This window comes from Hirundo rustica, chromosome W, assembly GCF_015227805.2.
Source record: "Hirundo rustica isolate bHirRus1 chromosome W, bHirRus1.pri.v3, whole genome shotgun sequence".
NCBI lineage: Eukaryota > Metazoa > Chordata > Aves > Passeriformes > Hirundinidae > Hirundo > Hirundo rustica.
Genome location: NC_053487.1, coordinates 21,673,826 through 21,689,220, shown reverse-complemented (window position 1 = coordinate 21,689,220; position 15,395 = coordinate 21,673,826).

The following is a 15,395-nucleotide window of genomic DNA, read 5'->3' as shown; positions in this document are numbered from 1 at the left end:
TGGGTTTTCAGTCCAGAGCAGGTTTAAACAGTTCCAAGAAAAAGGGAAAAAAACAGTCCAGGGAACTTCTCTGCCCTAGCTAGCTGAAACTAACTAAAAGCAAAAGAAATCTCTGTCCTGCAGTCTCTCCAAGCCTCCGCCGAACACCCCGTCTGCCGAAGAATGTGGAGGAGTCAGGCAGTTTTCTCAGAACAAACTCTGCGCTTCTCCTTGGTCTTAGAACTAGTCTTAAAGGCACAGGACTCAATATACAGCACAAACAGAACAGACGATTGGGGATACAAGCATCATAAAGTTACCCTAGGACAAGGGGCTTTGAATTACCCACTCTTAAACACCTGATTGGCTAAGGCTCTCAACTCTGCCCAGCTCACTGGCCAATGATGTGGGTGCATCCTTGGTTCAATGGGATTGGCTGGAGTCCCCATGTGCTTGAATTCAGCCTATTACCTTCATACCTGGGTACTTGTTTACTTCAATTCCCTAACAAGCTAGGCTGGTCGAGTAAGTGTCTGTCATGGCCAAATTATTTGTGCAGCTATAGTCCAGCTATGGCTGTCACAGTCTTGGTGTTCTGGACCAGAGAAAAGCTGAACAGTTCCAGAAAAAAGCCACTGTCTCAGGAAAAACTTTCTTGACTCATCTCACAAATGAGAAACTAGATTAAAAAAGCAAAGGAAAGCTGTTGTCCTCCTATCTGTGCTGCAGACAGCACACAGAGAAAGGAATCCTGGGGAGGAAGTGAAGCTTCTGCACACACAAACTGCGCTACAAAAAAGCATTCCACTGCCTCTCCCCTCCTTCGCTCCTAAAGGCACAAAACTGGACCAAAAAGACAGACAATGAGGATACTGGGCCATACAGTCACCCCAGGACAATGGGGCATTTATTCAGAGAAATAGAGAGGTTTAGGTGGCAGATTCAAGTAGGTGCTCTGCTCTGCAAAATGCAGGGCAGGTGCTACTTTGTGACATTATTTCATGTCAAAGCCAATGTAAGGCAGGTATGTGGCTGAAGAAGATCTGTGCCCTTGAATGATGAAAATGTGTGAGATGCAAAAAATTGAAAGGATACACAAAACCGGCTTATTTTCCTGCAAGTTGTTTTTATTCCCTGTTCTGCTACACTCAGCAGAAGGGTATGCACTTCTTTTCAGTGTTGGTTCTTTATTAAGGTAATCAGATGCTTATGCAGTGCAATCTTCTTGGTGGCATGGCCACAGGCCATGGGCAAGCTGGAAAAATGTATTAAAATAAAATCAGTGTTATCCATTATTAAGCTCTGTTGAATTTGATCCCTTATCTAATTGGAGAAAGTATGAAGCTTTGCAGTATTAGCAGTTATAATGCAGTACTTTTGAGAACAAAGGTGACCTAATGAAGACAGAACCTTACAAAATGAAGCTATTTGTATATGACCATATGCTGGTTTAGCACGGATAGCAAAAACCAATTAGTGACTGGCTTTGAAATTGACAACAGGATTAACCAATTAAATATAGGGATATACCTCTGGGCTACACAAGTTAAAAATCAGAAGAATCCTGGGAAAATTTCTCTTCCTTCTGGGATTGGAGAGAGGTAACAGGAACAGCAGGCTGGCCCCGCTCCGCCATGGCACCCCCACACCCCCCTCAGGCCTGGCCCTACCTAGCTGGGCTCTGCCACTGCTGCAGCCCTGGCAGGGCCAAGCTGGGCCCCGGGGTCCCAGCAGCTGCGGGGGGGAAGATGAGGACCCAGCTACTAACAGCTGATAACAGCTCCAGGCCCGAGCTGGGCTGGGCCCACTCCAGTGCCAGCAAGGGGTGGGGGAAGTGTCCATCAGCTTGTCCTGGCCACTGAGATTCCTGACTGCCATTTCCCCAGGCTGAGACCCCCCCCCCCTTCCAGCAGCAGCAGCTGGACAGAGAAAGGCAGGGGGGAAAGCCCAGCCATGCAAGAGATCCTGGCTGCTGTTCCTGAGCCCCCCCATTCCTGGTGTGGCTTTGAAATCCTAGAGGCCTCCACCCGGCAGAGATCACATGACCATCTGCAGGCCCGGGTGAGATGTTAATTCTTTCTTGGCACAGATGGAACTTGCAGAGCACTAATCCTCTGAGTGAGAGGAAAGGGACAGAGTAAAACGTGGAGAAACACAGCATGGGACTAAAGTCAGTGAAGAGAGAGAGAGTAAAAATCCTAATTAAGAGAAGATGGAGAAGATGCCTTAGTTTTTTGGGTTGAAAGTCTTTTATGAGCCATGGTAATGAACTGTAATACATTAGAATATCCCTTTAAATAATGGAAAAAAGGGATTGGGGAGATGGACTGAAGCAAAGGTATTTTTGATGGACTAAGTGAATATTGATCTTATGAAAAGCTGTGATCCCATGAGAAGTTTGAACAGAGAGAGAGAGATGAGATAAGAAGCCCTCTGCCCCAGGGAAGAATAGAAAAGAGAAACTCATCTCTGTTCCATGAGATGAAGAAAATCCTTTGCTATTGGAGCTGTTTATCTTTAAAATAACATCCCAGTTACATCCATGACCCATATGCAGCTGATGGGAAGCTGCCAATGGAAGGGACTTCACAAAAGCAAGTTCCCGGGCAGCTGTTTTTTGTGAGAATTAAAACCCACAAGAAAACTATTCTATGTTGTCAGTAGGGAAATTTCATGACAGACTAAAAGAGACTTCTGTCTCCAAATGAACCGATGAAAGACTATTTTATGGGTAGTAAACTGACTGAAAGTCACAGGTTTTGTCTCTTTATGTTGTTAGTGACAAAGTGAACAGTTTGTGGGGAGGGAGAAGTGTTTTGAAGATTTCATTTTGAGTCTCATTTTCTTTTAGTCTTTATACCCTTTAAGTTTGAGCCTGCTTTGCTTTTCTCCTAATCCTATCTCACAATAGTAGGAAAAAGAGTAGATGATTTCAACAAGCACTCAAACCACGACAGACCAAATCCATGAGATTTTTGTTTGTCAGTTCTGGCTGTCCAACCATTGGAAGGATCAGGTATAGAGGATTTCATACTGCACTCTACCCTAGGAGACACCTTCAGAGGCTTTTACCCACAGAGCAAGTCTGACATGCAAATTCTGTGGGATCCTTTTCAGTTGTTGAAGCTAGGAAAAAAAACCCCTTTGTGTGGAAAAGCAGGTCTGGGTACACAGCCAGCAGTGCTTACAAATGTAAATAAGGGCAAATTGATTAGGAAAAATGTTATTGCTAGGAATGTAGCACCCAGCTATCAGCTATGAAACAAACTGGGAACAGCCACAGCTCTGACCACTCAAGTGGAGACTTTTAAACTGACACTTCTTTCTCAAGGAAAAAAGCAAAGCAACAAAAACAAGATGTGGAGAGTTGACCCACCCCCTTGCCACCTACACACAATGAACAAGGCAAATTAAATCCTTGCAGTAATGAATCTCTTGTATTTGCTAAAACAAAAAATTAAAAAATCCCTCCAGATTACAGGGAAAGAGGAGAGATTAAGATAGCACTTGTTAAATTGAGTCTTGAGATTGAGTTTTGGAACAAAGAGCCAGAATGTAAGTGTACTGGTTTGTTTTGTGAAGTCCTGAGAAATCAGCCTAGCATGCAGGAGGCAGGCAGAGCAGGGTCTGAAGCTTCATGGTACTTGAAGAGACATTCTACTACTGTTTTGAAGTCTGAGCCAAAATCCCTGTCCACCAGTCCATTCTCAATCTCTCAGCCCTGCCACCCCATCAGACCTGATTACACTGAATAAAAGCAGGAGCAATGGCACATTGGTTCCTAATGAGAAGCACAGTTGTTTTCCCAAGCTGAAACATGAATAGAGGTGTGTTAGGGGTTAAGTTTTCCTGTGGAATTTACCCACCCCCCCCCCCCGCCATAAGTTGCTAGGAGACTAAATAGCTTAACCCGGACAAAAGGTGTGGATCACTTAATTTAGGGGGAGGAAAAGGCTCCCGGGAGCTGAGAATTGTTATAAATTGCATGACTCAAGATTTAGTCCCAATTAGAATTTTATTAATTACAGCAAGCGGGGCATAAGCAAATGCAGCGCTGGGCGACAGGGGAGTCTGCACTCCGCCCACTGCCGCGTGGTTACGGTCTTCCAGTCCTGTTTTATACAGTTCTTTCTCCTGTTATCGTGTCGGTTTCGCAATATGTGTTATCTTGTTGCTAGGAGGCCGTCTTCTATCTTCCGAAAACAGTTACAGTTCCTTCTCCTGGAGCTCAAAAGCCTTGTTAAGCAATAGCACATGTGTCTAAAAATTCATGAGTCATCCTGTGTTTGCAAGTTCAAAGGTTCTCTTAAAAGTCATGAGTCATCCTGTGTTTGCAAGTTCAATGAACAAAGCATTAACCCGTTACAATCCCCCCTTTTTCTTTCAGCCTAAATTTGTTCATTGAATTTTTTTAATTCCTGTCTGGCCCATTCTAATTTCTCATCTTCTGAGTCTTTAGGTAGTGATTCATATTTTGCTCTAATAAGCATTAAATGTGCTGCTTCTAAGCGTCCCTTCACAATTGTTATCAATTTATTAAAAATACATGGTCCAAAGGTTAATCCAAGTATCAATAAAATCAGTGGTCCCACAATTGTGGATAGCAGGGTAGTCAGCCAAGGGGAATAATCAAACCAAGATTCATACCAGTTTTGGTTTGCCTCTCTTTCTCGCTTCCTTTGCTCTAGTCGGTTTCTTAATTCTGTCATGGTATCTATTACTACTCCCGTGTGGTCAGCATATGCGCAACATTCTTCTTTTAGGGCTACACACAGGCCACCTTGTTGCAAGAACAAAAGATCTAGACCCCTGCGATTTTGTAACACTACTTCAGATAAAGATCTTACTGACTTTACTAACCCATCAATGGCTTGCTCGATTCTTCCTAAATCCTCATCTACTGACATTCGCAATGTCTTCATTTCTTTTTGCTGATTTATCAAGGAGGCTAGCCCTGTCCCTGCTCCTACTCCTCCTATAGTCAGCAGGGTTGCAATGGTCAGGGCCGTAAAGGGTTCCCTTTTTATTAGATGATGCTCTGCAGTAGTATGTTGCTGGTAAATATAATCAGTTGAGTGGTAAATTATTCTGGGGACAATGGTTACTTGGATACAGTAATCTCAAGCATAATTAAAAACCTTTAATGATAAACAGGGGGTGACGCCTATATTGTTGCATATCCACTTTGTATTTGCTGCAGGGAGGAGCCATCCTGCAGGTTTATCCTCTTCTCTTTGTGTCATAATTACTCCACATAAGTATTCTTTTTCTGGTGGTATTTTTCCTATACACCTCCCTTTACCCGTTACTTGGGATAAGGTTACCCCTTGTGTTTCAGTTTTATTCTGTTTCCAAAGGCATTGTGCTGGATTGGTTCCATTGATACGTCGTACTTTTTGTGTACTACCTATACCTTCATAAAAGGGAGGCCTAATGCTATAACATAGCCAGCATTCTCGGGTCAAATTCGGATGTGTTATATTTAATAATTGGTAACTAGCTTGCATTATTTTCCACAATGCACTATACTCTAGTCCTGTTTTTACAACTCCTTTAACAGTAGGGGCTACGTTACTATTCTTTATCTCGTCTCTTTGACCTTTATATTGTTGTTCTAATTCCTGTTCTTCCTGCAGCACAGAATTTGGCCCAATAAGTTCTGAGTCTTGTGGTGCTGGTTCCTTTTTGATTAAAAAGTGTCCCCCTATGTCTGTACCAGGTTCCCATAATCGTGCCCCCCACAGTTTTCCTGTTACCCACGCTTGATCGTCTCCTTTAGTAACATTTATCCAAATTCCTTTACAATTCCCCCGCCGTCCTAGCCCTCCATCTTGCCATATTTGGGGTTCTTTACATCCATAGGGATACCATTTTACGGATATGAATTGATCTTTTCCTCCTCCGGGGGGGAATCCAAAGGATACTGTTTCGCATCCCCAGTATGCACAATAATAATGCCCAGGATAGTTACAATATGGTTTTCCTGGATTTGTGGCAGGACAAAAATAAAAGGCCCCAAGGAATACAGGTGGCCAAACTGGAAAAAGATCTTTCAATTCACACTGAAAAGAGGGATTCCCTGGGGTAATCATGGAGGACAATACTTTATGGTCTTCCCATCGGATCAAGGACCACTTAAAGGGTTGATGGGGGTTATCGTGCTCTGCGGTAGTACAACATACTAATAATGATAGCATCCATATTATGGTGTGCAGATTCGGGTGCTTGGTTTCACTGGCTATTTTGTATTCTTTCTTTTCTGAAAGCTTCCTCTGGTGGTGACAATGCCATAACTCAGTAATACTATCAGTCCCATTCTTTTGGCAGTTCAGCGAACATCGCCTTGTTGTCCCATAAGCGAGGCTCTTTCCTCCACCACTTTTTCTCCCTCTGCCTTGCTCGTCGACTCGGGTGCGTCGAGCCACGAGGGGTACCATCTTCTCGGCAGCAGGGGAATTCTTCAGGAGGTAGTGATTGCCCTGCTCTACGACTTCGGACAACATAAGAATACCAGTTCGCTCTTTTAACTTGTGGAGAGTTGCACCTGAGCTCCTGTAGCTCCTTTTGGCAACGCCCTTCAACTATTTCTGCTACGAATCGGCTGGGCACGTTTAGACAATACAAGTCTGGATTTGCTCCTTTGGCAAATATCTCCCACCATTCGCTGGATTCTACAGTTAATTCTCCAAGAGATACTTTTAGGTTTAGTAGCCAATCAGTAATATTTCTTTGTAATTTCCAGCAAGGGGTGCAAACCCCTTTAGGGGTCTTCCCCTATAGCAGTGAGTCCACCACCCTTCTCCACACACTTTACAGTTATAACATACAAATGGGTAACAGTTACAGTTTGCTTTCTTGCATCTTATTCTAACATCATCATTACTAAATATGGATTGGGTAAATATTCAATTGTAAATCCGTTCATTCAGTCTTTTACTTATCTCTTCAGTCTTAATTTCAGGCTTTCTGGTGAGCTTACAACTTTCCACTTGGTAGTTGGTTCTCTTACAGGGCCCTTGATCCTGCTAGCGTGAGTCCATCCCTTCTCAGCTGTTCTTATTGCTGTTTCTGTTGTGAGTAATACAAGGTAAGGTCCTTCCCATCGGGGCGCTAGGGTAGTGTCTTTCCATGTTTTGATTAATACCCAGTCTCCTGGTTTTATTTGATGCAGTGCAATGTCTAATGGGGGTCGTTGTACTATAAGACCCTTCTTCCACATTTCTTCTCGATATGCCATTAAGGCAGTGATGTATTGATTGATGTCCTGGTCTCTTACACTGGGATGGGTTAAAGGCTTCTCTACACGATAAGGCATCCCGTACAACATTTCGAAAGGAGATAGACTGTGGTGGTGCAGAACTGTTTTATTAGATTTTTGTAAGAAGTTTATGTTATGGTTCGTTTCACTGTATCCCCAATTCTGTATCCCTTTTGTGTTGTCTGTATAATAAGGTATTTTGTGTCAATCATCCCATACCTCACATGACATGTAACATCCCTTCTGCCCCAACCCCCCTCTCTGGGGCAGCTTGTCAATCACTCCCGGGGTCCCTCCCGGATTGTGAAATCTCCGTGAGAGGGCTTCATGTGATAGGTAGCCTGGGGGAAATTCCTTTGGCTCTGGATTTTAGTGGTCTGAAGCTTGGGGGTGGGCACACCTTGTTACCCCCTGAAACCCCTGATTTGTGGTCTTTTTTGTATCCTCCCTGGGACCCTCCCCCGCTTATAGGGGGTGGGAGGGAGGAGCAAACTCTCTCAGCCACGGGGTTCTCAGCCTGGAAGCTCCGAGCCGCTCGCCTCGGAGCTTGGAGATCTCTGCTAATAAACATCCTTTAACCTGCTAAGCTGAGAGCCAGCCTTTTCTCTTCTGCTGCTGTTGACTGTCACCTTTGGGTCCAGCTGCTGAGCCGAGAAGCCAAAACGAACTGGAAACTTTGTGTCCGTGTTGACCCGAGCTAGCTGGGGGTCAGCTCCCACCCGGAGCGGGGACGCAACCGGACATAATTGGCACGCCAACGTGGAGCACACCACGCCGGCAGAAGCAGCTTGGACCACGTGGAGCACGGCTCCACGGTGACAGAGCGTCCAGCGCCCACGCAGGACCCCCCCGGAGACGAGGCGGACCCTGCGAACGGACTGGGGCTGATTTAGCCCGAAGAACAGTCTCTGGGCGTCACGCACCCCTGTGAAATTGACTTTTAAACAAGGCAAGTTCCAGGGGAAAGAAGGGGAGCTTCGAGCCCCGACCGGAGTCCTTCTTGCAGCAGAACAACCAGACCCACGCACCCCCCAGGCACAGGAACAGGTAAGTATACCCACAAAGGGACATACTTACTGGTTTTAGGGTTCCCCCGAGGGAGGGGGATCTATTGGGGAGGAAAAAATCCTCCAAAAATAGCTGCGCAGCTAAAGGGTTAAACCTCCTGTGATTTTGAGCGAACGGGGTCCGCGGGGGGGGGGGAGTGCTTTTCATCTGGGTTTGGGTTCAAAAGCAACTTAGTATCGAAAACATGGGTGGAAAGCTCACGACTGCTCAGAAAAGGTTGTATTATAATTATGCGTCAGTAGTTAACGAGGCCAAATTGAAAATCTCAAAAGGCGAGTTAAGAAGTTTTGTTCGCTGGGTTCATGTGCATTTTCCCCAAGTCTCTCCGGACAAAGTCTGCAGCCCACATTTCTGTGGCACTGTAGAAAAGGAATTAATTAGGTTGATTCAAACTGGGGACAAAAAGGCTACAAAGTATTTTACTGTAGCAATGAAGTTAAATTCGGCAATTCAATTTCAAAAGGGAATGCCGAAAGAGCCCAACGGAGAAACGTGTTCTCCCCCTCCTCCCCCCACCTCTTTTCCCCAGTCCCCATGTCCCCGGGAAAGCGTTCTCGATGGAGCGGCAGGGGTCCCGCCCGCCCGCTCTGCCTCCGGGGCACCCCAGCCTCCACGCCGGTGCTGGCCCGGTGGAGCCAGGAGGGAGGTCTCGGGCAGCACTGGCCATGCTGCACGGGATAACCCTCCTTCCCCACTTTTAATCGGGTCCAGGTCCGCGTGGTCCTCTCGGGGTTCCCAAGATGGCGGAGACCGCATGGCGGGGGACTCCCCCGCCCCCTCAGCGCCGCCCACCCCTCCCTACCCCGGTGACGTGGTGCCCGCAGCGCGCAGCCCCGCCCCCTTCCCCGCCCCGCCTTACCCCTGTGACGTCGGGTGCCTGCCACGTGACCCCGCCCACCCCAGCCCCGCGCCGCGCGGCCCCACCCCCACCCCACGTGGTGCCGGCCCCGACCCGCGGGGCCCCGCCCCCGCCCCGCGTGCCACGGCCGCGCTGCACCCCCCAACCCCCTGTGGCTGCGCGTGCGCGCTGCGGCACCCCTTCCCCCCCGCAGCCGCCGCGCCGCCGCCCGCCCCGGAGCAGCCCGGTCCCGGTCCCGGGCCGCCGGGGCTCGATCCCGCTCCCCCGGCATCCCCCCCCGCCCCCCCACTCCTCGATGATGTCACCCCCCGGGCAAGCCGCGGCCCTTGCAGGGACTCGGTTGCCAGGCAACCAAGTGCCTCAGGGCACAGGCGTCCCAGCGCCCTCAAACCCGGAAGTGCCCGAGCAGGGAGCAGAGACAGCTGCCAGCTCCTGCTCCATTCCCACCCTTGCCCCTGTTACCTTCCGCAATGCACGCGGTGGTAACAACAGGGCAGAGTATCACCCATTTCCCCGAGCCACCATCAAAGAGATCTGCAAAGCTCACAGGATATATGGCCGTGATGGACCATATTTCAGAGGGCTTCTCAAAGCAGATCTCTCTGCAGAGGAAGTGGTGCCTGCTGATTTAAAGTACCTGTTTTCTTGCTTGCTAAACCCAACAGAGTACATCCTATGGGTCACAGCTTGGAAAAGGCTGCTCCAGGAGGCCTTACCAGGGCTCCTCAACCATGTTAACACCAGAGTTGATGCTCAGGGAATCCCTCTCACTCTCGACCACCTGGCTGGGGAGGGGCAGTGGGCAGAAGCCACTGACCAAGTGGTCATTCCTGTCCAGTGCCTCCACGTAGTGAGAGAGACAGCCCTGACTGCATTCTTCAGCATGCAAACACAAGGTCCTGCGATTTCTTATTCGAAAATCAGGCAGGACCAAAGTGAGTCTTTCACAGATTTTGTGGAAATGCTGTCCCGAGCTATTGAAGCTCAGGTCAAAAATGAAATGGCTCGGGAACACATTTTATCGGAGATTGCGTTTTCAAATGCAAATGATTTATGTCGTGCTGCAATTTTAAGTTTACCCCTACACCCCAAACCAACCTTACCAGACATGCTTCAGGTATGTCAGGTAAAGCTGGCTTTTATGAGCTTCTCTACAGGTCCACGGCCCAAACCTCATCAAGTTGCAGCCATGGAAACTGAAGATTCCCGAAAAACACCGAACACCGGGAAGAAGCATTCTGCGCAAAGCTCCCAGAAGTGTTTTTTGTGCGGGAATTTGGGGCATTGGGTTTCCAAATGCCCCCTCAAGAAAGAAGTAGAGGACCTCAAAAACAAAAAAGGGGGAGGGGAAGGGGAAAAAGGGAGAGGGTTTAAACCCTCACAAAAAAACTGGTGAAAGAGCGCAGGTCCGCCCTGCGTGAGGAAAAAAATGGGGTGGACCGGGCAGGAGGGGAGGGGAAAGGGAGCCAAGGGAAAAAGAAGGAGAAGCTGCAATGCCCCATTCAGGGTGGCAGCAAACATAACACACTGGAAATGACTTACACAGACCATGACATGGCACAACCAATTTTGACAACCAATTCTAAATATACCCCCTACAGGTTGCAGCTCACGGAGGGTTTGCACCTGAAAGACGACAACTGGAATTTTGTGTCAGTTGACAACAGTGAGCAGGGTACCTGGCCAAGGGTCAAAGGTAAGCTCATCGTTGTGGGAGACTGCAAACACACCCCAAAAGAGATCGAAATTCTTCCAGGAACATTTGATAACAATCCTGGAAAGTTCGTTCTCTGGCTACGCTGCACTCACCCACCAACATTCCTACCTAAAGGGCAGACAGTTGCCCAGATCATACCCACCTGGGAACACCTGGAAGAAGACAACATACCAACAGCTTGTCCCGTGCACAACATCACAGAAGTGAAACCCCAGGTGGGATGTGAGTTACAGGTGGGTGATGAGGCCATTAACATCACAGGCCTGCTCCACACGGACATGGACGTGACTGTAATCCCAGCTAAGCACTGGCCGTCACGTTGGGCCTTGGAAAACATGGCAGGACACGTGCAAGGAATAGGGGGAATGCAATTGGCCAGACAATCAAAGAGTGTGGTGCAAATTAAGGGGCCAAAAGGGCAGTTGGCCAGTTTACGCCCTTTTGTTTTGGATTATAGGGAACCCTTGTTGGGGAGAGACCTGATGGCCCAGTGGGGAGTCACGATTGACATCCCAGACCCCCCACAGGATTTTTGGGTGGCGGTCGCTGAGGAGCGCCCTACCCACAAGCTGAATTGGAAAACAGATGCACCAGTGTGGGTTGAACAGTGGCCGCTTTCAAAACAGAAATTGAAGGCGCTCGAAGAGCTCGTGGAGGAGCAGTTAGCTAAGGGTCACATTGTAGAGACCACCAGCCCTTGGAATTCGCCGGTTTTTGTTATCCGGAAGCCGGGGAAGGACAAGTGGAGACTCCTCCAAGATCTCAGACAAATTAATAATGTGATAGAAGACATGGGCTCTCTTCAACCTGGGATGCCTACCCCGACCATGCTCCCACAAAATTGGAAATTGGCTGTTATAGATATAAAAGATTGTTTCTTCCATATTCTCCTACACCCTGACGATGCACCACGTTTTGCATTCTCGGTTCCCACTGTTAACCGAGAGGCCCCGAGGAAACGCTACCATTGGAGGGTTCTTCCCCAAGGGATGAAGGTGTCACCTATCATCTGCCAGTGGTATGTGGCTTCCTTGCTGTCCGCGGTCCGCGTAGCCGCAGAGAAAGCAATCATCCATCATTATATGGATGATGTGCTTGTGTGTGCTCCCACCGATGATGTCTTGTCCCACGCACTTGACCTGACAATTAATGCATTGGTTGTTGCAGGGTTCGAGCTGCAAGAAGACAAGGTTCAAAGGATGCCACCTTGGAGGTACCTGGGCCTGGAAATTGGCAAGCGGACCATTGTGCCGCAAAAATTGGAAATCAAGGCCAAAATTCAGACCCTTGCAGATGTCCATCAGCTGTGTGGGGCATTGAATTGGGTGAGACCCTGGCTGGGCCTCACAACTGAGGACCTAGCCCCTCTTTTCAATTTATTGAAAGGGGGAGAGGAGCTGAGTTCTCCCAGGGAACTAACCCCGGAAGCAAATGAGGCGCTGGAAAGGGTACAGCATCTCATGTCCACTCGGCAGGCTCACAGGTGTGATCCAGACCTGCCTTTCAAATTTATAATAATGGGGAAATTGCCACACCTCCATGGAGTCATTTTCCAATGGAGAAATAACATCAAAAAGGACCAGGGCAGAGAGGACCCACTTCTAATCATAGAATGGGTCTTTCTCAGCCATCAAAGGTCCAAGAGAATGACACGTCCACAAGAACTGGTGGCTGAACTGATCCGAAAAGCCAGAGTTCGGATCAGGGAATTGGCAGGGTGTGATTTTGAATGCATTCACATTCCAATTGGATTAAGATCGGGCCAGATTACAAAGGCAATGTTAGAACACCTGCTTCAGGAAAATGAAGCACTGCAGTTTGCTCTAGATTCCTTCACTGGGCAAATCTCAATTCATCGGCCAGCCCACAAAATTTTTAATCAGGATGCCAAATTCACACTGAATTTGAAAGATGTTCGGAGCAGGAAGCCTTTAGAGGCCCTGACAGTTTTCACGGACGCGTCCGGAAAGTCCCACAAGTCAGTTATGACTTGGAAGGACCCTCAGACTCAGCAGTGGGAGGCAGATGTTGCCGAGGTGGAGGGATCACCTCAGGTTGCTGAGTTGGCCGCTGTTGTCAGGGCTTTCGAAAGGTTCCCCGAACCCTTCAATTTAGTAACGGACTCCGCTTATGTAGCGGGGGTGGTATCGAGGGCAGATCAGGCCATACTGCAGGAAGTGTCTAACACCGCACTGTTTGAGCTGCTTTCTAAGCTTGTCAAGCTTGTCTCCCACAGGGAGCAGCCATTTTTTGTGATGCATACTAGATCACACACCGATTTGCCGGGGTTCATAGCTGAGGGAAACAGAAGGGCTGATGCTCTTGCTGCTCCTGCAGCGATGGCCCCATTGCCAAGCATTTTTGAGCAGGCAAAGCTCAGCCATCAGCTTCACCATCAGAACGCGCCTGGCCTTGTTCGCCGGTTTCACATCACCCGGGAACAGGCCAAGGCCATTGTGGCTACGTGTCCCTCATGTAATCAGCATGCACTCCCCACCTTGAGTGCAGGGGTAAACCCCAGAGGTCTGAACAGCTGTGAGCTGTGGCAGACTGACGTGACACATATCCCCCAATTCGGCCGATCTAAATATGTGCACGTGTCTGTGGACACTTTTTCCGGTGCAGTTTTTGCTTCTGCCCATGCAGGGGAGAAGACCTTGGATGCGATTAAACACCTCATCCAGGCTTTCTCCTTCATGGGCATCCCAAAAGAATTAAAAACTGATAATGGCCCAGCGTACCGTTCCAAGGAATTCTGCAGCTTCCTGCAACAATGGGGAGTGGGTCATAAAACCGGCATCCCTCATTCCCCAACAGGCCAAGCTGTAGTGGAGAGGACCCACAGAGAAATCAAAAGGGTCCTTAACCAACAACAACCGGTGTTGAAAACAGAAACACCACAGACCCGATTGGCCAGGGCTCTATTCACTTTGAATTTTTTAAACAGCACATTTGAGTTTTTAAACCCTCCCATTGTTCGTCATTTCGGGGCAAACCCTCAACTAAACATCAAAGAGAGGCCGCCAGTCATGGTCCGGGACCCTGAGACTGGAAGGACAGAGGGACCTCATGATTTAGTCACGTGGGGCCGTGGGTACGCTTGCGTGTCCACCCCCACGGGGCCGAGATGGTTACCATCAAAATGGGTGAGGCCCTATGTCCCAAAGGTCTCGGGGGAGAAAAAGAAACTGCCACAAGTTACTCAAGCAGCTTTTAGGAGGAAAAGGAGGGAAGATTTTTCCCCGGATGGTTTCACTTTCCTGAATGACCCCTGCTCGAATGCTGATTGTTTGTTTTAGTTCTTCTAGTCCCGATGGAACCTGTCCAGCGCCAATCCCCTGTGCTGAGGAAGTTTCACCTGCTCCTTGTTTGGGGACTGGGGAATTTTGGGCTGGGTGGGTTCAATTTTGAAATCAGTTTTGTTATTTTTGTTTGTTATTCTGTTAATTTTAATTGGATTTGGTATCATCAAAAAATGTTAAGTAGATTAATTTCTAGCACCACACATGCCCCCTCTGTGAACCATGTTGCTGTATCATCCGTGCCTGGATGGGAGGAAGACGTGGAACTGGAGGAAGACCCAGAAGGCAGAAGACACCCAGAGGATGAACCTCAGATGGAGTGGCCCACTCAGCCAGAGTGGCTCACCGAGAGTTACCCGGACTTCGAATATCATCCTCCTCCGTTCCAGCCCTCGTCCTATCATTAAAACAAAAAAGGGGGAGATGTGGTGGTGCAGAACTGTTTTATTAGATTTTTGTAAGAAGTTTATGTTATGGTTCGTTTCACTGTATCCCCAATTCTGTATCCCTTTTGTGTTGTCTGTATAATAAGGTATTTTGTGTCAATCATCCCATACCTCACATGACATGTAACATCCCTTCTGCCCCAACCCCCCTCTCTGGGGCAGCTTGTCAATCACTCCCGGGGTCCCTCCCGGATTGTGAAATCTCCGTGAGAGGGCTTCATGTGATAGGTAGCCTGGGGGAAATTCCTTTGGCTCTGGATTTTAGTGGTCTGAAGTTTGGGGGTGGGCACACCTTGTTACCCCCTGAAACCCCTGATTTGTGGTCTTTTTTGTATCCTCCCTGGGACCCTCCCCCGCTTATAGGGGGTGGGAGGGAGGAGCAAACTCTCTCAGCCACGGGGTTCTCAGCCTGGAAGCTCCGAGCCGCTCGCCTCGGAGCTTGGAGATCTCTGCTAATAAACATCCTTTAACCTGCTAAGCTGAGAGCCAGCCTTTTCTCTTCTGCTGCTGTTGACTGTCACCTTTGGGTCCAGCTGCTGAGCCGAGAAGCCAAAACGAACTGGAAACTTTGTGTCCGTGTTGACCCGAGCTAGCTGGGGGTCAGCTCCCACCCGGAGCGGGGACGCAACCGGACATAATAGACCTATGTCTGTTCTTGGCTGATTTCTTATATTCAGCAACGCAAGCGGTAAGCATTTTGTCCATGATTGGTTTCAATCACTAATTTAGTTAACTGTTTTTTAATTTCCCCATTCATCCTTTCCAC